Source organism: Nycticebus coucang, chromosome 1 (assembly GCF_027406575.1).
Source record: "Nycticebus coucang isolate mNycCou1 chromosome 1, mNycCou1.pri, whole genome shotgun sequence".
NCBI classification, from domain to species: Eukaryota; Metazoa; Chordata; class Mammalia; order Primates; family Lorisidae; genus Nycticebus; species Nycticebus coucang.
In genome coordinates this window covers 9,019,026-9,046,049 of record NC_069780.1, presented here as the reverse complement: position 1 = coordinate 9,046,049, position 27,024 = coordinate 9,019,026, and positions in this window count along the sequence as shown.

Here is a 27,024-nt window from a genome sequence, read left to right as displayed (position 1 = left end):
TCATCCTTTAGAAACTCCTGACGCTTCCCACGTGTTGAGGCAGAGACAAGTCACCTGCCAGGCAGCCCAAGATGGTGGGGAAGCCAGTTGTTGACCTAAATCTCACTTTTTCCAGTGAAGAAACTGTGAGTCAGGGGAAATTTTCCACACACTTGGTGCCAGGCAGACTGGGAGGAGGGATGCCATGGATATAGAAGTCTGATTCTTTACCATCTGCTTGGAGTATTTTTACCTCTCTGTGGCTCTAGGAACTGTCTCATCCTCATATATGAGTTCTGGGATACTGCTGGGGATAATCGTAGTGATGTACATTTGCTTTTGGTTTTCTGTGGGGGGAATTAAACCATTTTGAAACTGGAAGTCCTCAGAAATACTTTTGAAAAAAATTTAAATGATTATTTTCAGTGATGGAAACAATAACTAAAATTCTATGTTTGGGGTATAATAATAGAAACAGAATAAAGATGTTAAGAAATGGATGAAAGTATATAAGTATTAATAAGTAAAAAGGTAGAAATTTAAGTTGCTCAAAGGGAAGGAGTACACGTGGATAAACTCTCAAATATTTCTGGTTCTAAGTGTTCTTAGGATAAAATAAAGTTGGAGCAATACATTTTAGATGCATGAAAGAAATGAATGTAAGGATGGACACATAATATAACTAAAAACGTAGGAAGATATTTATATAATCTCTAGTTGGAAAATAGCGTTGACCAAGTAAAAATTTAAAGCTCTTACTGGTTAAAAGTTATCTAAATAGAATTAAAAGAAAACTAACAGGGCAGTGCCTGTGGCTCAGTGAGTAGGGCGCCGGCCCCATATGCCGAGGGTGGCGGGTTCAAACCCAGCCCCGGCCAAACTGCAACAAAAAAATAGCCGGGCGTTGTGGCGGGCGCCTGTAGTCCCAGCTGCTTGGGAGGCTGAGGCAAGAGAATCATGTAAGCCCAAGAGTTAGAGGTTGCTGTGAGCCGTGTGACGTCATGGCACTCTACCTGAGGGCGGTACAGTGAGACTCTGTCTCTACAAAAAAAAAAAAAAAAAAAACTAACAAGTTAATTTAAGAAACTTAAGAAATATTCCAGCACATACAATAAAGGGATAATACGTTATTTAGTTCTTACAAATTAATTTACAAAAATATTTACATTGAATGGATAAAAGAGGAAAATGTTCCATTTAACAAAAAGAAAATCCAAAAAACGTTTTTAGAAGTTCAAACTTATTGATGAATGAAAATAATTAAAACATTAAATTGTTAATATAGTCATTTGTCTTTCCCAATTGAACATCTTTCCTTATGCTGACAGAAAAATAAATTTAAATAATAGCTCCACTACTAGTAAGAGTGTACACATTCTTTTCTTTTTTTTTAAATTCAGATTAATATAAGGGTATATATGTAATTAGGTTCTATTGTTTGCATTTGTTAAGTAAAATCCAAGTTGCAGTTGAGCCCTTGACCCAGGAGGTGTGCCAGGTACCCCTACATCGTACCTGATAGGTGAGAGCTTACCACACCTGTCTTCCCCCTTCTTGGATTTAAAAGTGTTTTTCTCACATGTGGGCATGTAGCTGCTCATCTACCAGTTTAGTATTGAGTACATCGGATACTTGCTTTTACATTTTTGTGATACTTTACTTAGGAGGATGTTCTCCCAGTCCTGCTGGTACATACGACAAATGTGAAGTCTCTTTCTTCATGGCTGAATACTGCTCCGTGATATACATATACCATAGTTTATTCATCCAGCGTGGGTTGATGGGCACGTGGGTTGTTTCCACAGCTTTGTGATGGTGAATTGAGTTGCTATGAACAATCGAGTATAAATGTCCTTATGGCAAAACGATGTTTTTCTTCTGAGTAGATATCTAGTCATGGGATTGTGGGGTCAAATGGAAGGTCTAATTATTGCTCTTTCAGGATTCTCCATACTTCTTTCCAAAAAGGCTATGAGTTGTACTCTCTCCAACAGTGTGTAAGTGTTCCCTCTTCTCCACAACCACACCAGCATGCGCAGCTTTGGGACTACGTGATGTGGGCTACTCTTGCTGGGGTTAGGTGATATTACAAGGTGGTTTTGATTTGCATTTCTAGGATGATTAGGGACAATGAGCATTTTTTCATGTGTTTGTTGGCATTTGTGTTCTTGGGAGAATGTTCTGTTCATGTCATCAAGAGACATGACTTTAGGACAAATAGGCTTAACAGACATACACCGAACATCCACCCCGATAATACTGATAATACATTCTTCTCATCAGCTCATGACTCATCCTCCAAAACTGATCCTATCTGAGGATGCAAATCAAATCTCAACAAATTTAAAAGAACAGAAATTATACCTTGTGTCTTTTTGAACCACAATGGAATAAACGTACAACTCAGCTCCAGCAAAAACCTCCATCCCCAGATGAAGTTATGGAAACTACATGACCTCTTGCTGAAGGGCAGCTGAGTGTCCTAGTGAAGCCACAAGGTATCAAAGCCTGTAGGATACTGCAAGGGCAGTCCCCAGAGCAAAATTTATCCCATTAAAGGCCCACATCCAAAACCCAGAAAGAGTGCAAATCAACAACCTAATGAACCATCTCAAGGAGCTGGAAAAGGAAGAGCAATCCATTCCCAAACCCAGCAGAAGAAAAGGAGTAGCCAAAATTAGATCAGAATTAAATAAAATTCAAGGCAAAAGAACCACTCTAAAGATTAGTGAAACAAATAGTTGGTTCTTAGAAAAGATTAATAAAATCGACAAAATACAAATTCTTATGCCTGCTGATATGAATATAAACTGGCACATTCTTTCAAGATGGCAATTGAGCAATATGAACTAAAAACTATAAATATCTTTATATTTTTCTAGCCCATAGACTGGCACAACGTTTTTGCTTAACGACATTTATTATCATTGTATTTATACTAATGAATGAATGGAAACAATCTGGATGTCCAGTAAAAGATTTTACCACGCTAGCATGTTAAATACTTGCAGACAAAAAGAAGGCATGTTGTAGAATAGTATATGTTCATGAAAATATCTAAATACAATATTGAGGGTGGCACCTGTGGCTCAGTCGGTAAGGCGCAGGCCCCATATACTGAGGGTGGCGGGTTCAAACCCGGCCCCGGCTGAACTGCAACCAAAAAATAGCCGGGCGTTGTGGCGGGCGCCTGTAGTCCCAGCTACTCGGGAGGCTGAGGCAAGAGAATCGCTTAAGCCCAGGAGCTGGAGGTTGCTGTGAGCTGGGACGCCACAGCAGTCTACTGAGAGCCACAAAGTGAGACTCTGTCTCTACAAATAAATAAATAAATATGATATTGAATGGCATATTTAATACAACTCCAAATTTTTAAAGGCCTATGTGTAGGGCCAAGAAAGAGGCTAAAAATCCCCCAACACTCTCCGTGTTTCCAAATGGTCAGTTTGAAGGACACTGCTCTTACCTTCTCTCCCCTTTCCAACACTTAAGTTTTCCATAAAAAGAGTTACTTTTGTGGTCAGAGATTACCTTTCATAGCTATAATTTTTTTTTCTTTTGGTCAAAATACTGTCACTCACACATCCCTTCTGACCCCAGCCGGTGTTGGACATCCCCTCTCTGTGCCTCACCGGGCACATCTTACTGTGACCGTAATCGCCAGCTGACCAACCTGCCTCTCGGTGCAGGCTGTGAGTTCTGTGGGGTGAGAACTGCGCCCTGTGCCCGTGGGGGCCCGTGAGAGCAGAGGGGAAGCAGCAGGGAGGTGGGCAGCCAGGACACGTGGTCACTTCTGCTGCTATGAGTTCTGCATCTGCGGATTCAACCAGCCAAGCCGCACACTGAAAATATTCAGGAGGGAGTATTAAAAGTAACTATACAATAATATAAATAATACAAATAGCCTGACAAGTCATTATACAATATTTACATTGTGTCAGGTGTTGCGTTTGTTTAAGTCGGCGGTCCCCAACCTCTTTGGCACCAGGGACTGGCTTCACCAAAGATAACTTTTTCCTGGGCAGGGGTCGGGGATGAGGTGGGGATGATTCAAGCATGTTATATTAATTGTGCGTTTTATTCCTCTCATTATTACATTGTAATATAATGGAACAATTACACAGCTCACCATCATGCAGAATCAATGGGGGCCCTGAGCTTCTTACCCTGCAACTAGACAGTCACCTCTGAGGGTGATGGGGTCAGTGGCTCTACCTCAGACCATCAGGCCTCAGGTTTCCTTTTAGCTCACAGCCTGGGTGCCCAGCCCCCTGCAGGTGACAGTGGGGTTGGCCCCCCAGTGGGGCTCTGCCCTGGCTGATCTGATGGGAGCCTCAGGCAAGCAGAGCAGGTGTGAATGCGGCTGGAGTTCTGGAACCATCAGGAAACTTGGAGAGGCAGAGAGGCCAGGTGAGGTGAGAGAGGCCCTCCTGTCCCCCCACCCCACCCGCACAGGTGAGTATAAAGGTGTATGATTGACGCTTGCAGCCCTTTTCTCCCATAGGCATTATGAGAATAAGATTCATTGATGTTTCCCAATCACTAAATGCCATTTACAAACTTCATGCTCAGACTACACTCTACAGGCCACATGGCCTGTGTCATACAATCTCCCCAGTTTCATCTCTTGGTATGAGAGAGGCAGCAAAGCACAATGGCAAAAAACAAGCTGCCCCCGGGTCATGCTGGCCCCACCTCTCTCTCACTGTCCAACTCTGAGCAAATTCCTAAGTTCCCGGTGCCTGTTCCCTCCTGTACAGAGTAAGAACAGTGTGAGGATCACATGCGTTGACACAGGTAGACAGGGCCACATCATGCGCTTGTAAAATTTTTTAAAACAAAGGTTATATTATTCAGGACCTTCAGCAAATATACCCTTTGATTAATTTTGATCACAAACATGGCAGCAGAGACGCCATACCCTTTGTCAGACATGTGTACTGTGGAGTAATCTGTCCTGACAAAGCAGTCATTAACATTCAGCAGAAAAAAAAAATCCTTTAAAAATTAATCCAAATATATTTTCAAGCTTTTCAGTTTCACATTAGCAATAAAAGGATTCAACCTCATTCTTGTAACATGTGTCAGATGCCAAACATGAACAGCACGGAAAACTGAATATAAAAGAGAGGTTATTCTATTGAGAAACTTTTACAGTAAATATTTAATTATTCTTTATCAAAATACAATGTCATAAAATAATTTTATCTTCAGTATTCCTTATAGTGCTAACAAGTGATAGTATAAAATTTACTCTATGGTAGTTTAAAGGTCACTTTCTCGTCCCTTTCTTTCACCAGGTATTTGCAAACTTATAATTTCTAGACTAATCCAGCTATCAGAATCAGAGAGGTTACAGATCTCTGTGCCTGAAGCTTGAACTCACTCTCCCCTTCTCTGTGAGTGTGTGTGTGTACATGTGTGTCTCACCAACAAATCCTCAAAGTCAAGACAGAAATAGGATTTACAGGAAAACTTGGGGCGGAGACTGGGTCAAAGGCACACAGTGACTCCATGTTTATGACGAACCACCAACTGCTATTTCACCTCATCTGCAAGATTTTGTTTGTTTTGTCTTTTTCAGCCTCAATGTAGTCTATATTCAACATTAGATGCCAAACAAGCCCCTTACAACATTCTGGAAAAGTCATCCTTTCTTAATAGTGGCAGTCAGTGACTCAGAGCAGCCCAGCAGGCCTAGGGAACTCATGACAGCTGAGAGAGACAGAGATGACACTTCCTTTTCTAGGCATAAAATGCCTGCAATGGTTCCTCAACACAACCGGCCCTTCTAGCAGAGCTTCTGCATATTAGGTATATAAAACAGTTGCTTATAGTTTGTTTAAAAAAAAAAAAAAGAAACAAAAAATAAAAATGAAAAGAAAAAAGCTCTATTAAGCCATAGAGCTAAGGAGGTAAGCAGCTTTCAGCGCCACATTTTCACTGAATCAAATGCAATTTTAAAACAAGACTTGTCCATTTCTATGTCAAAATGCTAAGCCTTCTGGAGAAAAACTCAAGTTTAGAGTGAAAATAGCCCTATATATAAATATATCTGAAAATAAGAAAATGTAGCAAAAATCCTCAATGTCTAAGATTTCTGTTTTTGTCATACATACTTTCATCAATTAAAACGTATTTAGAAGTCACTGGATGTGTTCCAGGAACAATACAATACAGTAAGATTTAACATGTGTCTCTACATAAAAAACAAGCTTAGGGTTTAAATGTTTCAGGTAAAATTGTCTACTTTTTCTTTCCCAAATGACGCAAATTATAGCATTAAATATTCACTTACAGTTTTGATAACAATTCAACTTAAATTATAAACAGGTTGAACTAAGTTACCAGGAAATCACAAACTTTTTTCACAAGATGGCACCAAAAGCGAAGAAAGAAGCTCCTGCCCCTCCCAAAGCTGAAGCCAAAGCAAAGGCATTGAAGGCCAAGAAAGGAGCACTAAAAGGCATCCACAGCCACAAAAAAAAGACCCATACATCACCCACCTTCTGGCGGCCAAAGACTCTGAGCCTCCAGAGGCAGCCCAAATATCCTCGGAAGAGCCCCCCAGGAGAAACAAGCTTGACCACTATACCGTCATCAAGTCCCCCCAACCCCTGAGTCTGCCGTGAAGAAGATAGAAGACAACAACACACTTGTGTTCATTGTGGTTGTCAAAGCCAACAAGCACCATTGATGTGGCCAAGGTCAACGCCCTGGTCAGGCCTGATGGCGAGAAGAAGGCATATGTTCGACTGGCTCCTGATTACGATGCTTTGGATGTTGCCAACAAAATTGAGATCATCTAAACCCAGTCCAGCTGGCTAATTCCAAATATATAACTTTTCACCTTAAAAAAAAAAAAGAAATCATAAAAAGGGGAAAGCACAGAACACAACCCTTCTATCACACCACCACCAACAGTCTCATAGCAGGAACAGAAATACTGTAACCAAATAATTAATGGCATTTAGCAGCAACATATTTTTAAAGTTCAAAACATGCTATGGATATCAGATAATTAACTTATCATAGCAGAATGGATATGGATTCATTATTATTAATTTCTCTGAAACCCGCAGTTACAACTGAGACCATTTTATTGAAATGGTGTCATACAATTGCAATATCTTTGTACTGTCTTAGAAGAAATGGAAAGTCAAAGTCATTAATATAATTACCCATATTCTTGTGGAGCTTCTACTCTTTGCCTTTTAAGATAGCGATTTTAGAGAGAATTCCCCTAAATTTACCAAAGCTACTTCCAGTCACATTTGGCCACACAGAGAAGAATCCTGGCTCTTTTGCTATGAGGTAAGCGTTCCGGGCTGCAAGAGAGGGCAAGGGGGAAACTTGACATAATCACTGCTAAAATGTTTTATTTGCAAATGATAATTTCTCCTTTCATAAATATCAGTAAATATGCTTCTCTCTTCCTCTCTCTCTCCTCCTCTCTCAGGATATCAGGCAGATAAGAGTTATCAGTAAAGGTCATCCTCAATTTCTGTACAGAAATGATCTGTCTCCGGTATGTAATAAACATTTATCCATGCCTTTATTAGCTATATTGAAGCTGACAGTTCTGTTAAACCATTTTCTTTCATTTTGCTAGGTCATGACGGTTAATGCTGCTAAAAAATCTCATCACTGCTTTGGATCACCATAATGTCTCCACTATAATATCAGAATTTTGTGAAGGTAAGCCCTGGCTGAAATGACCTATTAAAGTTACAGGCCGTGAATCTGGTTGTTGTTGGTTTTTTTTGTTGTTTGTTTGTTTCTTTGTTTGTTTTCATCACAATAAAAAGGCAAAGAAAGACAAAGAATAAATTTCGCTCAGAGGGTATATTTAGATGGGTAGTTGACATGTTCAGTCCACTCTGAATTATCCACAGCAAAGAGGATCGAGAGCATCAGATGTACATGAAAACAACACATGATCCATTTTGGCTGAATCCTTTACCAGAGAATCCTCAAGATCTGAAAAGACAGCTTCACATTTTACTCAAATCCTATTCTCACCTCCAGAGACCAATTCTTAGGACGTAAACAGAAGAAAAAAGCAAAAAGCAAGACCTGGCCCACTGACTGTGGTGGGAAGCGCGCTGAGCGAAGGGGCCTTTGCCTCCACTTTATTTCCATCTCTCTTTCACCCAGGCCTCTTAACTTCTCCTCTTGCTCCATTTGTAAGAATGGTTTGCCTTTTAAAAATGAAAAACAACAAAATGGCCATGAAAACATCTGCCTTTGTTAATGGATTAAAAATCCTATAAAATCCTATAAAACTTAACAAACAAGGGTCAGTTGCTACTATCCAGGTCAATCAAAAAATAAACCATCTGAAATTTCAAACATGTTTCCTTTTAGTTCAACATGTATTTGCTGATTTCCAATGACATGTGGGCATGGTGGAGGTTCTAGGAGTACTACATACAGATACGAAGGACTCACCTCTGCTCTCATGTCGCTCAGGAGCAAGGAGATATATGTATATGTATATATATATATATATATTTTTTTTTTGAGGCAGAGTCTCATTCCTTGCCCTCTGTAGAGTGCAGTAGTGTCATAGCTCACAGCAACCTCAAACTCCAGGGCTCAAGCGAGTCTCTTGCCTCAGCCTTCCAAGTAGCTGGGACTACAGGTGCTTGCCATAACACCCGGCTAGGTTTTCTATTTTTAGTAAAGATGGGGGCCTCGCTCTTGCTCAGACTGGTTTCTAACTCCTGAGCTCAAGTGTTCAGTCCACTCTGAACTTTCTGAGTGTTCTGCCTCGGCCTCCCAGAGTGCTAGGATTACAGGGTGAGCCAGGTGCCTGGCCTAGCAAGAAGATATTTAAAATAAAAGCACAGAGAAGAAGCACCTTCCACTGCCAGGGAGATCAGGGGAGATTTCCAAGGTAAGAGGAGGGAGGCCCTGAGCTGAGGAGCTGGCCCAGGCATACAGGGAGAGAAGCCAGCATGAAGGAAAGGGTTTCCCAGGCAGAGGAGACAGCCTCAGCTACGACACAGATGCAGGACACAGGTCTAGGTCTTCAGAACCAAGAGGATCTCCAGGTCGTTCAAACACAGCAATCAGAAGCATGGGTGATAGGAGAGAAAATGGTGATTCATGAACTAGAAAGCTGGGACAGTACCGATCTTTACATGTTGTGTAAAAGCTTAAATGAATGATCTTTCCAACAATGTTAAATCACAATAAAGCACTGATACAGCTCTTTAACACCATTACCTATTCACTCCTGCTTTATTTATTCAAAAGCAGTTGTTTTCGCCTCCACCACACACCAGGCACTGTGGTAGGTGCCAGCGGTACAGTGCTGGATGTCACCAAGCCCCAGAACTCTCCGTGCGCTCAGTCTGAGGGGGTGAGAAAGGCAAGAAACAACAACGATGACAACACCAACGGCAGGCGGTCGGATGCTCCACTTTTCGAACTAAATTGAAGAAATAAAGCAAGTTGAATCAACAGGAGAGGAGCTCTGGGTGTGGCAATGGGGAACATGGTTGCTATTTTATAGAAGGGTCAGGACGAGGAAGTGCTGAGAAAGTGACATTTGAGCAGAGACTGAAAGGAAATGCGGACAAGAGCCTTGTGCTGTTTGGCAGGATCCCTTAGAAGAAGACCTGACCACAAGTGCAACAATCTGGAGGGAGGACGCTTGGCAAGCTGGACAAAAAGCAAAGGGGACGGTTGGGAGCAGAGTGAACAAGGGGGAAGGCAGAGCAGGTGGGGGGTGCACAGATGCAGATGGCCACTAAGGCCCAGGCGCTTCAAGTTTTTGTGAATAATTATGCAAATGCACTTTATAGCGAGGTACATACATGTTTTAGAGACAGACACTAAAATAGAGATATTTTTAAAGTTTCATAGAACAATACTACATGCAGCACACAGAGCTGCATTCTCAGCTCTACTTTTTAAAAATTCTGGTCACAATCTATTAAATTGATGTTACAAACTAATAGGTCACAATCCACGTGACAGAATCAGGGCCATTGTAGACCAGCTGAAAAAATATATGATCTTTCTAAGAGAACCAACACCTAGCCCAGTGCCAGGCGCAAGCACATCCTAATAGCATTTGCTGAATGAATGAGTGTACTTACAAGTTACTCAAAAGGAACAAAGTATAAAGTCTTCAAAGTGGGCATTTCTGTGCCAAAGCAAAACTACAACTGCACGATCTTCAGAGCACAGCTTCTCAGCTGGTCTGTCAGAATGGACTTAGCATTTAACAGAGGATCAGTGTCAGTGGCTGATGAGTATTTAAAATTTACTTTTTAAGTAGTATAAATAATGTCTGGAACACAAATATTTTTTTCTAAATAAAAAAATCAGGTAAGTTGAGAAAAGTAAGTTCCTAAAGTTCCCTCTGCTCCAAACCATCCCCTTTGCTTTTTGTCCAGCTTGCCATTGTTGCTTTCCTGGAAGTTCATTTCTTCTGCCCTTTTGTGATTTCCAATATATGACTGTTAAATCTTTAAATGTAAGTATGATCGTATACTAAAATTCCTGAGCAGCACGTCTGAGTCTCTTTTACTTATTTATGTATTTATTTTTTATTGTTGGGGATTCACTGAGGGTACAAAGAACCAGGTTACACAGATTGAACTTGTTAGGTAAAAATCTCTTATAATTGTGACCCGTCCCCAAGAGATGTGTCACACCCCCTGACCCCTCAACTCCCTCCTTCCTTCCCTCTCCCTGCAACCCCCGTCCCCCACCCTCCACCGTGTACTGGGTCATCAATTGTCCTCATATCAGAATTGAGTACATAGGATTCTTGCTTCTCCATTCTTGTGATGCTTTACTAAGAATAATGCGTTCCACTTCCATCTTTAATACAAAAGATGTAAAGTCTCCAACTTTTTAAATGGCTGAATAGGATTCCATGGTATACATATACCACAGCTTGTTAATCCATTCCTGGGTTGGTGGGCATTTAGGCTGTTTCCACATTTTGGCAATTGTAAATTAAGCTCCAATAAACAGTCTAGTGCAAATGTCCTTATGATAAAATGATTTTTTTTTCTTCTGGGTGGATGCCCAGTAATGGGACTGCAGGATCAAATGGGAGGTATAGCTTAAGTTCTTTGAGGGTTCTTCATACTTCCTTCCAAAATGGGTATATTAGTTTGCAGTCCCATCAGCAGGGTAAAAGTGTTCCCTTCTCTCCAAATCCACGCCAGCATCTGCAGTTTTGCGATTTTGTGATGTGGGCCATTCTCACTGGGGTTAGGTGATATCTCGGGGTGGTTTTGATTTGCATTTCCCTAATAATTAGGGATGATGAGCATTTTTTCTTGTGCTTGTTAGGCATTTGTCTACCTTCTTTAGAGAAGATTCTTTCATTTCTCTTGCCCAGTGATACAAGGGATTGTTAGCTCTTTTATATTAATTTGAGTTCTCTATAAATCCTAGTTATCAAGCTTTTGTTCAAGTCATAATATGCAAATATCCCTTCCCATTGTATAGGGATCTGATGCTTATTTTAAAAATTATATTTGAAGGGAACAGCCTCCCTTGTGAGATTAGCTCTTCATGTTTTCTAAAAGAACTGAAGTTCAGAAAATCTGATCTTCATAAAATAATAGTTATTGCTAACATTTCCATAATGCCAGGCAGGGTTCTAAGCCCTTCGCTTACACATTAGTATACCAACTCATTCAATCCTAACATCAGTCCTATAGGAGAAGTGTGATTACTATCCCTACTTCACAGACACAACATACTGTGCAACAAGCACTGCAACGCTCCGTATATAGGAAATTATTTAATCTCCTAGGAACCTGATTTACAGATAAGGAGACTGAGGCACAGGGAATTGTATAACCTGCTCTCGGTCATCCAACCAGCAAGTGGTGGAGGTGGGATGGAGTCCAAGGCAAGCAGTTCTGAGTCCATGCAGCTGGCTCCAGGGCACCTGCCTCCTTCAGCCGCAGCCTCTGTGCCAAGTTAACACTGTAAAATGAGACGACACTGCCAGGTGGGCTCCTCAGGAGGAGGACAGTGACCCTGCTGTGCATATTCTGCACCAATCATTAAAGCAGAATTTTAAAATAATTGCCACCAAGGACTTAGCAAATGTAACTTATGAAAATTTGATCTTATACGTTCTCTAATAAAATTCTTTTCTAGAATTTGTAAATCATCTTGAGCCTGCATTAATTCAATTATTAATGTATTCCTGCATCTCTTTTGTTTCGCTCCTCTCCGGCCTTTCTTAGCACCAGATTTGGAACATCGTACTGTTAAATTAAAAATGCAAACACCACATGGAACAGACTGGGTATCCATTTTATAACTCCTTTTAAAAAACTGATGGTTAGATATCTTTGAATGTTCATAAAGAAACGCAGGCATCTAGACACATGTCCACCTCAGCGTTGATGGCTCTTACTAAAGAGGAAGAGTTTCCCTCACGCTCGCCTTCATTTATTGTTTGCTTGTTCAGTGCTTAATACACACACACCCTCACACACGCACACACTCACATACAAGGCTATTAACCTCAAGGGTCTGCTCCTTAACCTAAACAACTACACTCTTTGTTATCATGATAATGGTCATATTAATGGTCAAAGCCAAATTGCAAAGAACCTTTGTTCTCCCTGAGGATTCAGCATAAATACGGATACCAATAATAATAATTTATATTCAAATGGCCTATCACCCCAACATACAGATGAAGTTTGGTCCCAGCCATGACAACTCTTCTCACCATCCGGAGTAGAGACGCAGACAATAAAAGTGCACAGAATACTACCATGACCTCTGACCTTTGTGCCTGAGGTCAGTGGGCTCCAAAACAAGAGACAAGACCCCTGTGGTCATGGGAATCTCCAAGGGACATTTCAGACCATAACCTGGCATTGCTTAATGAGCTCACGTTGCTTAAGCTCTGATCTAAGCTGTGGTTAAAAGAATGACATCTCTCTATCGACAGGTAATTATTTCAAAATACTAAAATAAACTCAGCAGTTGAAAAAAATAAACAACTGAAATATCCACTTTCCCATGGTGATGTGGTATTTTAAGAGAAGCATTTTCTTTAAGAGCTTCCCACTGTTTGGATCAAGATGAATAAAAACAAAGAACCAAATGCTTCACAGCCCTACCAATATTTCTTGTTCTAAAGTATATTTTGCAGATAACCCATGATAATCAAAAAACGGTGACAGGGTGCCCTAATTTCATACTTTACTTCGCATTCATAGCCTTGGATAAACCAAAGTTTCCCAGTCTAAGTCAGTTTTACAAGGAAGAAACTATATTAATCATTGGTTTTTCTTTTCTCTCTCATAAATAACCCTTGGAGCTCATTGTAACAACTATTCTCCAAATGTTTGTTATAGTATGAGGCTATGATGAAAAATATAACAAAATCTTCCCTATGCTTTAGTGATACAGACCGGGACAAATCATGTGTATAGTATATTCTTTGCCATACTGTGCCAAGATTAGCTAAGCTGATGGATCTTTGTTCAATGACAATGGCTTAAAGACTTCAGGGAGGATGTCCTCAGTATTGATCCTGGGAGAAATATAAGAATAGAAATTACATGAAAGCATGAAAGAACAATCTGTCTCTTCTGTTTAACATCTTTAACATGATGGCTTTAAATCCTACTTGATATTGAGCAAAAATTTAGATGAAAGACTTAAATTCACTCCCCCCACCCCCCCAAAAAAGAAAGAATAAAAACATCTGAACACAAAGTACAAAACAAACTGAACGGGGACATCGGGATGTGACAACTCTAATACACCTCATCTCTATCACTTAGTGCACATGTCATCTCTATTTTTCAAGAGAAGACAAATAGCCAATCAGTAGAAAAGTTATTGATCTGCTAACAACTTTAATAGAACCTTGAAATAAATTCTGTTCAAAACCCAGAAGCCTCCTTCAGTGGAATAGTTAAATTATTGACTCCTAGGCAAAACAAAAATCCTGCCCTTAGGCAATTATCAGCATGATCTTTTATTTGAAGTCTTACAGGCTGTTCAAGGGAGACTCTGATAGCTGGGCCAAGGGGAAACAGCACGTTCTGCTGAGTAGGCCAACCAGAATGAAGCCTCCCAGTGTGCGAGTATTAAATTATTATGGCTGCATGGGGGCACCATCGTTAGTGGCCCGTCCCACTTACAGCTCTGCTCCTCTTCCCTGCAGTGAGTGTTCATTGTCATACCTAATATTCAAATGCTTTGATAATAGTAAGATTGTCAAGATAGTAGCAGGAAACTTCCAGTAGAAACTCAATTTTCAAAAGCCAGCTGTGTTCTCCCCTGATTGAGCTTCCTAAGATGTGTTCAAACAGACAAAGCAAATTATTTTAAACTTATAACAAAGCTCTTACTTTAGGTAAATACACACACACAAGAGCACAAAGGTAAGTCAGCAACTGGAAGCTACGATGGGACAGTGTGACACTGCAACACTCAGGAGAAGGGAGGGACGATGGGACGGTGTGACACCACTAACACTCGGGAGAAGGGAGGGACGATGGGACGGTGTGACACCGCAAACACTCGGGAGAAGGGAGGGACGATGGGACAGTGTGACACTGCAACACTCAGGAAAAGGGAGGGACGATGGGACGGTGTGACACCACTAACACTCGGGAGAAGGGAGGAACGATGGGATGGTGTGACACCGCAAACACTCGGGAGAAGGGAGGGACGATGGGACGGTGTGACACCGCAAACACTCAGGAGAAGGGAGGGACGATGGGACGGTGTGACACCGCAAACACTCAGGAGAAGGGAGGGACGATGGGACGGTGTGACACCGCAAACACTCAGGAGAAGGGAGGGACGATGGGACGGTGTGACACCGCAAACACTCAGGAGAAGGGAGGGACGATGGGACGGTGTGACACCGCAAACACTCGGGAGAAGGGAGGGACGATGGGACGGTGTGACAACGCTAACCCTCGGGAGAAGGGAGGGACGATGGGACGGTGTGACACCACTAACCCTCGGGAGAAGGGAGGGACGATGGGACGGTGTGACACTGCAACACTCAGGAAAAGGGAGGGACGATGGGACGGTGTGACACCACTAACACTCGGGAGAAGGGAGGAACGATGGGACGGTGTGACACCGCTAACCCTCGGGAGAAGGGAGGGACAATGGGACGGTGTGACACCGCTAACCCTCGGGAGAAGGGAGGGACGATGGGACGGTGTGACACTGCAACACTCAGGAAAAGGGAGGGACGATGGGACGGTGTGACACCACTAACACTCGGGAGAAGGGAGGAACGATGGGACGGTGTGACACCGCAAACACTCGGGAGAAGGGAGGGATGATGGGACAGTGTGACACTGCAACACTCAGGAAAAGGGAGGGACGATGGGACGGTGTGACACCACTAACACTCGGGAGAAGGGAGGAACGATGGGACGGTGTGACACCGCAAACACTCGGGAGAAGGGAGGGATGATGGGACGGTGTGACACCGCTAACACTCGGGAGAAGGGAGGGACGATGGGATGGTGTGACACCGCAAACACTCGGGAGAAGGGAGGGACGATGGGACGGTGTGACACCGCAAACACTCAGGAGAAGGGAGGGACGATGGGACGGTGTGACACCGCAAACACTCAGGAGAAGGGAGGGACGATGGGACGGTGTGACACCGCTAACCCTCGGGAGAAGGGAGGGACGATGGGACGGTGTGACACCGCAAACACTCAGGTGAAGGGAGGGACGATGGGACGGTGTGACACCGCTAACCCTCGGGAGAAGGGAGGGACGATGGGATGGTGTGACACCACTAACCCTCGGGAGAAGGGAGGGACGATGGGACGGTGTGACACCGCAAACACTCAGGAGAAGGGAGGGGCGATGGGATGGTGTGACACTGCAACACTCGGGAGAAGGGAGGGACGATGGGACGGTGTGACACCGCAAACACTCAGGAGAAGGGAGGGACGATGGGACGGTGTGACACCGCTAACCCTCGGGAGAAGGGAGGGACGATGGGACGGTGTGACACCACTAACCCTCTGGAGAAGGGAGGGACGATGGGACGGTGTGACACCGCAAACACTCAGGAGAAGGGAGGGACGATGGGACGGTGTGACACCGCAAACACTCAGGAGAAGGGAGGGGCGATGGGATGGTGTGACACTGCAACACTCGGGAGAAGGGAGGGACGATGGGACGGTGTGACACCACTAACCCTCGGGAGAAGGGAGGGACGATGGGACGGTGTGACACCGCAAACACTCAGGAGAAGGGAGGGACGATGGGACGGTGTGACACCGCAAACACTCAGGAGAAGGGAGGGATGATGGGACGGTGTGACACCGCTAACACTCAGGAAAAGGGAGGGACGATGGGACGGTGTGACACCGCTAACACTCAGGAAAAGGGAGGGACGATGGGACGGTGTGACACCGCTAACACTCAGGAGAAGGGAGGGGCGATGGGACGGTGTGACACCGCAAACACTCAGGAGAAGGGAGGGACGATGGGACGGTGTGACACCACTAACACTCAGGTGAAGGGAGGGACGATGGGACGGTGTGACACCGCTAACACTCGGGAGAAGGGAGGGACGATGGGACGGTGTGACACCGCAAACACTCGGGAGAAGGGAGAGACGATGGGACGGTGTGACACCGCAAACACTCGGGAGAAGGGAGGGATGATGGGACCGTGTGACACCGCTAACACTCAGGAGAAGGGAGGGATGAGGGTGGAGGGAGAGAGAGAGAAAGAGGGAGAGAGAATGAATGAATTCAGGCAAGAAAGAGCCAAAGAAATTGGCTGCCTGAGGAACGGGGTAGCGGAATAGGGACACTCTGAGTCTAATATTCCATTTGGGTGGGTGTGTTTTCCTCCAGCCAAAGGGGCTCCAAGTGGCTGCCTGAAGCAGACGAGGTCTTAAATCAGGGAGTGATGGCCGGTGTGGGCGTTACTGATGGCACCTTGTTAGAAGCAGCCGTTTGGGCCTCTTTATTTCCTTTCATTTTGCACGACACTCCACTCAATGGAGCCAGTGAGGGGAGATGTAATGTGGTGTTCAGGGAGAGCGAGCATTGTTCACACGCTCAGTCTCTGTACTTCTTAAGGTTGATGCACAAAACCTTGCTCTTTTGTCCCAGTAAAATAATGGTTTTTAGGAAAACTCTTTCACTTTCTTTTCTTAGTCAAGGCTATTTCGTCTACAGACATTTTAGATAAAAAGTGTGAATAGATCTGCAAAAAAAAAAAAAAAAAGCAGCAGCTGGAGACTAAAGGTCTGCAGGTGGCTGCCAATAAATACAGTCTTGTCACTGCTGGCGTGAGCCCTCTCAGAGAGCTCTGAATACAGGTCAAGAGGCTCAACAAATGCAAAAGTCAATTTTAAATTATAATCTACATGCAAGGAAATCCTTATGCGTGCCACCCAAAAGGAGTTCTTTATTCCTTTCTTGGTTGCACAGGGCTGAATGGAATTTTATTCACCTTTCCCACATAGCCTCATATCAGTACATCCATCAGCACCACCCCCCTGCAGAGTTATTTTAAGGATCCCACAGCTTAAAGCCATGATGGCCATTTCTTTAAGGAAGAACAAACTACTTTCAAAGTTATACCTATGAGAAGAATATCCTGTAGGTAAACTCTGTTACGACTTTTGGAAAGAAAAGCACTATAGAAAGATAAAGAATTGCTTGTTTCTGTTTTGTCATCTTACGGTACCAGCAGGCTCTCCGTCCCCATTCATCTCATTTGGCCACATTTGCTCAATTGTTCTTTGTTGTGTAGCACTTCTGTTTTCCATCTTCATGGAATTACTTAGTAATTGATGTCTATCTCTTCAGACGTATGGTTTTTTCATGTATTTTCACTATCTCATATTTAAGTTTCCATGTCCCCAGGTCAGAAATCATGTCTTTTACAGACACTTTTGCATTTCTCCAAAGCAAGCCTCTCTCTGTTCAAGGTGAATATTTTAAACAGTTGCAGCGAGTTCATAAAGAGGAAGGAGACAGGTCGAAGAAGGCTGTGGAACAATGTCCTGACAGTGGTCCCTCCTGCAGAACCCGTGTCAGGAAAGGTGAGCTATGTTCTATCATTCTCAACGTTTGGTTTGTTAATTAGGATAACATAGTCCTTCATAATAAAAACATAATAGTGCAGTAACATTCAATGATAAAAGAAGGAAAACCTGAAAGGGCACGCGAAAGCTCACCTTGCATGATCGCATCCAAATACATTCACCTTATTTGTAAATAGCAGAAGTGATGGGGCCAGGTGGATAGAGAGAGACTGAAGGAGTTCAGAGCCTGCTTCAGGGTGAGAGATGAGGAGCAGGCACCTCTGAACCTGGACATTGACTTAACTGATGCAGGTGGAGAAAATAAATGGCAGTCATCTCAAAAGGACGTGGAATGACATCGCACCACACTCCCTCACTAATGCTAGCATTCCGTCACCCAGTACTGTATGCCAGGCACTTTTCTAGGCCCTGAGAATATAGCAGCAAATAAAATGAGTAAAATGTCATCATCATCATGGAGACCATTCAGTTGAAATAAATAGGCACCGAACACTAAAAAATTAATAGAACAGGGCATGGTGATAAGTGTCTTGGAGAAAAATTAAGGAGGAAGAGAGACTGGAAGCTCAGTGGGTGGTGAGGGTGGTTGTCATGAACGGCTCTGTGGACTCCAGGGCTCGTCTCCTTATCCTGCACTCTGCCCTGAAGCTCTGTTTCAGTCTCAGGAGGAGTGGGACGAGGTCCAGACCTGAGACTGGGGTTACGCGGGTGACAAGTGCACACACCAGATGGTCCCCAAGGGACTCCACCAGCAGGGACCCTGCATCCTCTTGCTCTTGCCCTGCAGTCCCAAAGAAAGAACCTGCCTTGCCAAACACTGCCTTTTTTTCAATTAGGAAGTAACAAAACACCTGAAGAAAAACCTAGAACCCCTTTTACCAAGAGCACAAAGTTCATGTAATTATAGTGGACTGGGGGCTCCTTCCGATTCTGTTGCCTCATCCCCCACTATCCCTGAGATAGGTTTTACAGAAGCAACTTTTAACCTACAAAAGGTTTGAATGCCCTAAAACTTCCCACCATTCAGTGGGAGCAGGTGGATGTTATGTGAGGCCTGAAGCTCACACAATTCAGAAAGAACAGAACTATTAACATAGTAACAAATAATAGATACAAAAGTTATTATTTATTTAAATCGGGAAAAAATCAGAGCAAATTCTATAATTCAAAAACCTGACAAACACCACAAATATCGCTGAATGTAGAGTAACCGGACGAGCTTCTGACTCCATATATTCCAACCGTGCTTCTCCCCCACCACCTGCGCGCACCTGTGCCAGGCACCACAGAACCCAGCTGCTGGCCCCGTGCCTTTGTCAGAACGAGGCCTAAATCAGCACAACATCAGATGTTTCTGTGCCAAGTCATCCAGAATAATTTAGCCACCACTAGAAGTGACTACAAACTTCATACCTGCAGACCATATCCTACTAAACTCCATAAAAGGTATCCTCAATTTAATCTCCCTTACCTATATCCCGAAGATCTCACACCACTCAAATACCACCCAGCAAGAGGGAAGTAATAACTTCGTGAGGTTTCCACATTTCACAAATGAGAAAATGAGGCTTTGTGGGACCTGAGCTTGAACGGATATTAAACCTCAAAGCTGGAACTTAAACACTGGTTCTTTCTACTGTGCCAAGGGAAGTCTTCTTGATGAAAGCTTTGAATAAGTCGAAAATAAAAGAAAATACAGGAAGAAGGAAACATATAATGAACTGAAGGATTTTACTAAACACAAACTAAAAACTGGAACTAGGTAGTCAAGGCTAATATATAAACAAAGTACAATTTTAAAATAGAATGGAAATGGACTGAATAAATTCCAGCCTCCAAAATAATCCTTAGAAATGTTCTTCAATGCATCCCAAAATAGAAAGGGCAGGAAGAATTCAGCTCGTCCAACACATTTCTCTAACACCAACCCCCACCCAGCTCATCACCACACTTTTGTCCTTGAACCCCGGAGCACTTGTGACTATTTCCCTGTGCTGACATCTGCTGCCCACTGACTGAGTCAGGCCGTTTCCCACAGGGCCGCTCCACCAGCTTGTCAACTGAAAACCATTTTGGAATTATAAGGCCATCAGCATACTCCTGAAATGAGGCATTTTTATGAAACACTTCACAGTAAATTCTATGACGAAGAAGCTAAAAGATTTTTAAAAGAATCAGCCTGTCAAATAATATTTCTTTAGGGTCTATTATTGCTAGGTACTATTCTAAGCTCCAGACAACTGTCAGGAGCAAAACGAGGGGACTCTGCCCTCAAAGAGTTTACACTGCAGGTGGAATTGGTAGCCAGCAAGAAATATTTACATTAACTAAGAACGAAGTTAGAAGTTGGTAAGTACTACAAAGACGAGACAGTTATGATGAAAGCACATGTCAGCTAGGGCTGAATGACACAGCTGGTCTGTTGGGTGTACATCCTAGTGACCTTGACCTCATGTCTCCCATTCTTACTGTTTTATAAATTCAGCTTTAACCCAGAAAGTGGATATCATGAGTGGTTTAGAGTGATTGATTTAGAAGATTAACTTTTGAATTAAAAATGTTGTTTTGGGTCAACTATTATTTATTATGGTCATGGCGATCACTGTTATTTAAGTTAAGTGTTAATTACTATTGTTTAAGAATAATGTTAGCATGCGCCTTGCTTTTAACTTTTATGTATGAAATCGTGATATCGGAAATAGAAGAACAGAGCCGTTTTGGAGAGACTACTCTCACTGTTCTCTGGAATCGCTGGCCTTCTGACGCAGTTTGGCGGACCTATCCCCATCTCTGCATATTGGCTGATACTCACAGGTAGCTGGACCCTCTTCCTCTGGTAACAACGGGGAGAGTTGGGTGGACTTCTATAGGATAGAGGAGGTGACGTTTGAGTCGAGATCTGAATAAGAAAAAGACAGCCAGAGGGAGACCAAGAAAAAAGAATTTCCCAAGGAAAACATACAGAAAGTGCCAAATTCCTGACATGGTAATGAATTAGGCATATTCCATTTGTGGGAAGGAAATCAGTGTGGGTGCGGATTCAGGCACAAGGCAGACACAGAGGGAGCTGAACACCAGGAGGTGGGCAGGAGTGGAATGCACCGGACCTACCGCTCCACGTTAATGAGCTTGGATATTTTTCTGTAACAAGAGAAGTCAACGAATGCCTTTAAGCAGCCAGTATTGTGATCTTATTCCCATTTTAGAAAAATCATTTCTGCTACTTGAGAGAACAGATGCAAGAGCACAGGGAGAGAGAGTGATCCATGGCAGAAAATTAAGTTAGAGAGACACCACATTGTAAAAATCATTTACAGTTCCGGGACTGCCGAAGCTCACTCAGAGAGAAAGGGCATGTTGAGTAGAAAGGAGGGCTGGGGAGAGAACCCACCAAAGCTCAAAGGTCTGGGAGCTGAGGCAGCTGGGATTAGTCTGAAGGGAGACCAAGTGGAGTCTAGTGATTGAGGGTAAAATATTAGATGGGAGGTTACATTTGAGGGAAATGGAACCAAACTGCCTCAATTCTCAAGCCAATGAAGCAAATACAGTAGAGCCTCCGTAAGTTGGCCACCCAAAGGACTGTAACAAACCGGTCAACATGGAGGTGGTCAACACAAGGACTCGGCCTACTGTGCTGACACATACATGTGGTGCATGTCCAGTCTATGAGAATTAGGTCAATGTAAGGAGGTGGTCAGTATAGGGAAGTGGTAAACTATGGAGGGGCTACTGTGTATCAGGTAGCAGTAACCTCTATGCATGGACGCTACCTGGGAATCGGACATAACCATCCTCCCCCATCTGCCTGGAAGTGCACAAAGAATGGTGTGAATGAAGCTTTTTTCATTGATCATATTTGTGCTGACAAGACATCACAAATGGGGCGTACATGCTTGGATTTCTTGATCAGAGTATAGTGGTTGAGGGTGAAAGACTAGATTGGAGGTTACATTTGCTAGAGATGGAATCAAAGTCCTCAGAAGGACAAGCCAATGGGATGAAAAAGTAGGAAGAGATGGATAATTAAGGATGGAAGGAAGAGGCAGACAGGGAGAATAAGTAAAAGATGGCGCAGGGTATCAACACGGATTCGAGGCGAGAGGATGGAATGAGGGCAAGACTGTGTCACAGGGCACACAGTAGGTGATGCTGGCAGCATACAGATTCTTCAGATTATGTATTGACTTTACCGTTGACTTATCTTTTGGCAAGTTGTTTTTGTTTTGCATTTCTAAGATTAATACAGAGTTTGTATTTTAAAAACATTTAACTGGGTTATAGCTTTCATGTGGAGATCCTACCTGAGTTTCATAATAAGGGTGAGTACATTGGGTACTTTTTCTTCCATTCTTGAGACATTTTACTAAGAAGAATATGTTTCAGCTCCATGGGAGGTAGGTGGAGGGAGGGGGATTAATGGGATTACACCTGCGGTGCATCTTACAAGGGTATATGTGAATCCTAGTAAATGTGTAATATAAAGGTCTTAGCAAAATAACTAAGAAAATGCCACGAAAGCTATGTTAACTAGTGTGATGAAAATGTGTCAAACGGTCTATGAACCAACTGTATGGTGCCCCATGATCATACTAATGTACACAGCTATGATTTAATAAAAAAAAACAAACAAACATTTATTCAAATGTCTGGGCACTCTGGGTCACACTTGTAATTCTAGTACTCTGGGAGGCCAAGGTAGGTGGATTGTTTGAGCTTAGGAGTTCGAGACTAGCCTAAGCAAGAGTGACAGCTTATCTCTACTACAAATAGAAACACTATCAGGGCGTTGTGGCAGGCACCTATAGTCCCAGCTACTCTGGAGGCTGAGGCAAGAGGATCGCTTGAGCCCAAGAGATTGAGATTGCTGTGAGCCCAACAATGATGCCACAGCACTCTACCCAGAGTGACAGAGATTCTTTCTCAAAAAACAAAAAAACATTTATTTAGAAAAAATGGAAAATCAGTTTAAGGGAAAAAAATTAAGTGTACCGATGTGTTAATCTTTAGGCTCCTCAAAATCCTAGTGAATATGATGGACTATAACTTGATTTTCAGGGTCACCGTGAAAATTACCAATAAAGGTTGTCAAGCATCTAGTAAAATCACTAATAGGTTTTCAATAATTATTGACTAATTTCATTACTATTATTATTTTAAGTGCCTCGCTTAATAAAAATTATTTTATTAATGGAAACATAGGAAAACAAGAAAGAAATTAAAAAAATAAAGGCAAAAAATCTGGAGAAACATTATAAGATTAGCAGAAAGAAAAGAGTGGCTATTAATGATAATTAATGCAAAAACAAATTAGAAAATAAAAAATGGATTAGAAAAAATTAGGAGGATAGAAAGAAAGAAGTTAGATAATATAGAGAACAAATTGGTGACTTATGATTTTGTGATAGAGCTGAAGGATCTGGCGCCAAGATAGGGCTTGACTGAACGGTTCGCTAAGACAGAAGAAAAGAAGCAAATACTCTTGAACTGGGGGTTACTGATGGGCTCAGGAGGTCTTTGAGCCACTAACTGTAGGGTAAAACCTTACCTACAGAAATACGAGAATAAGTATTTTTCTGAGAAGAGGATTCTTCTCTCTCACCAAGTGTTCAGAGAGTCGTGACCTCGAACTTTTAAGGATTGCTGACTATGAGCCAGATCAATTAGTTGGCTGAAAGTATCTAAAAACTGCATCACTGTATAGGCAATTTCCCAAGTGTGCCAATGCTGGGATGGGGCTGGACCTAAGCTGGCTGGAACAGAGAGGGCAAGTGTTGAGCCCATCATCACCGTTTTTTTTTCAGAGCGGCTATGCCCAAACCTGTTACAGACCAGATGGAGAAAGAGCACTTGGTATGGGAAAATGTCTCTGTGGCACAGCAAGATCTGCCTTAGAAGACAGTGAAATTGATCCTTGTGTGATGACATTCTGAGCCTTACGGTTGGTGGATTCTGAGTCTTCATGTCCGGCTGAAATCCTGTCTGTCTCTACAAGGGCAGCCTTGACCACCCAAACTCAGGGGTGCCCCTGGGAGAAAACGGGGGAGGGTGATGGAAGATGCCCTTTTCACAGATTTATACCCCTAATCTCCTGGTGCCCTTTTCATTGCTTATTTCCTAATTCAAAAATAAACCAAAATTACCAGCAACCTTAGACCAAATCTAAGTCATTTCCATACCAGACAGTCCTTAGGCAACAAAGAGTTGGCCAGCACCAGGCAGCTCTGCCAAGCTACCCGGAGATTGCATTGGGCCTATTTCATCACAGCTCAGTACTCTCATGAATATTTCATAAATACCTCTAATTTCGAAAGCAACCTTACAAATTACTGCTTCAGTTGAACCATTGGTAGGATTTATTTTCATAGTGGTAGCTTATCCTGAAAAATGCCATCTTTGCTCATTTAATAAACTTTAATTTATCCAAACAAGGGAAAGTGGGGCCCTCCCATAAAAGAGGCCAAATTCAAGGGGAAAATGTAAATTCCAGAGTATATTTTCAAATATCTGTCCTTCCTAAATATTTTTAAACATGTATAATTTTTCTCTCTCTGGCCATTGCCTGTATGTTTTAAAGGGGTGAAGAAATGGTGAAGGATTTGTTTCTCCCAGTTGACAAGGTGCCACAATGCAGGTTCCATAAGGACTTCAATAGAAACTGCTGAGCAACAAGGCTTTCAGAGGTCTGAAACTGTGGTACAAACGGCTAATTAAAAATGGATTCATCAAATAAATTAACAGATAAATAAATGATTCCACCAACATTAATGACTTTAGATAATGGTGTTCTTTAAGTGGCAGCCGGGCATCTAGCTCTTGTAAAAAGTACAGATTTCTTGGCTAATCGGAGCATCAACAACAAAAAACCCTTCTACAAAGCCATGTTTGATCACGGGTTGGGATGAGTAGGTCTGGATGTATCCGTTCCTTGAAGACAAGGATCCTTACATCAAGAACTAAGAGAAACAGAATCCAAATAGACATTATTAGCATATTTTTATACAAAACATTTTTAGCTTTTTTATATAAATGTGAGTTTCTCCTAGTGGAATATATATTTTTCTCTCAACTTGTTCCATTTATAGCTAAGAACAAAACAGGGGGTCTAGTATAGTTATGTGTAAGAAAAATATAAAGAAATGTATTTGGCAGTGCCAAACCAGACAGACATTCAGAGTCACACGCACATCGGATCTTTCCCCAGGAATACAGAACAGCCACATTTTCTATTAGCCTCTTTCCCTTGCAGGTGCAGCAGGGCCAGCCCTCAGGGTTTCGTAGAGGACTCCTGACCCAAAGGGGGTCTCCTTCCTTTCTCTCCAGTTCCTCTTGTAGACGACTGAGTGGAGGCCCAGAGAGGTGCGGCGTGGGACAGAGAAAGGAAAAAACCCTTTCTTCGCACCCGTGCCGCTCTGAATGCGGACCATCTGTGCCCCCAGCTGGAGCACCGGCAATGGTCTGGCACTTGAACCACACCATATTTACAGATCTAAACACAAATGGCTACTGCCTGATTGTTTCATGATTCATTAGTCAGACAAGCTCCCCTCTCCTGCCAGCACAGCTGTTACAGAGTAAACCTTTGTCACTTAATAGGCCTGATTATTACTTTCCATCAAAGGTATTGATCTGTGTCACCTCTACTTAAGGGAATGGGGGAGAAGGAAGCGGGGGATAAAATGTACCAGGAAAACATGAACAGGCAGGAGGGCGAGAGAGGGACGTTAGGAGGGGTCGGTGGCCCCGGCTTCGTCCTGCATGCCCCATATCTGGATTCGTGTCCTGGGCATGGCGACTGACCTCTCAGGGGAGAGGAGCCCTTCCTCACCTGGAAGGCCCGCTGTGCCCCCAGACCCTGGCCACACAGGCCTGGTCCGACACGGGCGCAGGGGGAACTGAACTGGAAACCTGTGTCAATTAATAAAGCAAGCCAGTGTGCGGAGAACATGCAGGCTCTGGAGGAAATTTTTGGTAGCTCCTTTAATTATCTCCTTTTGTTTAACAAATGAAGTGAAGCCATAACCCCGGGCTGTTCCCTGCCCCTGACAAATGCTGGGCGGTGGCCTGGCTGGAGGGGCTCCTGCCCGGGCTGCTGGGTGCCACCAGCCCTCACACTTCAGGCTCTTTCTCTGTCCTTGCTCTTCTCTTTCAATCGCTTTCCTCAATTTTTCCTTTCTTTAAAAATTTTTCTTAAAAAATGCAAAGAAAGAGTGAGAGGATTTCCTGGGAAGGGGAAGACAAAGGCTATCAGAAATCAGACTAACAATAAAAACCCAGGTAAAGATTCCCACCAACATCACCACCCTAGCAATTATTTGGGAAGTGTAGAATTTTTGAGAGACCAGAGATCATCTACCGATGATTGGACTCGATCTGTGGATTTGCTGGCCAGCAAAGGACACCCAGAGGTCAGGAAGCTTCCTCCCATCACACAGCTTGTTGTGTAGCTCGGCTGAGATTGGAAGAAAGGTTTTCAATGAACCAGGTCAGAGCTCTTTCCATTCTTCAACCAGCCCTCTAAAAACCAAAACAGCGATGGTTTTAACTAATATTGTGGCTCCCACAGCCCTGCAGAGGATAAGGTCACAGAAGGATGAGACTTTTGTTCACAGCTTGTGGAATTAGCCTCATTACAGTTACGCTTGTGTAAATATATCCATATCGTAGAAGAACAGCATGTTACATTACACAGGGAAGATGTGATTGTGTGTGGATACCATGCACAAGGCACTCCGCACATCCAGCCATGAAAAGTAGGCCTTGCCCTTACAACCACACAACTGCTCCAGTCCTGTGAGATTACAGCAGAGGCTGCCTCTCTTCTGTCTCCCTAACACTCACTGCAATTGTACCCAAATCCAGTATATTAATAAGAACTTTATTACCCTTTTCCTCCAGAGCTCACCCTCCAATTATGAGCACACTGTCATTCTAATTCACAAAGGTCAGGAGCTTGGCTGAGTACATCGCTGCCTGTTTTATGGCACTCT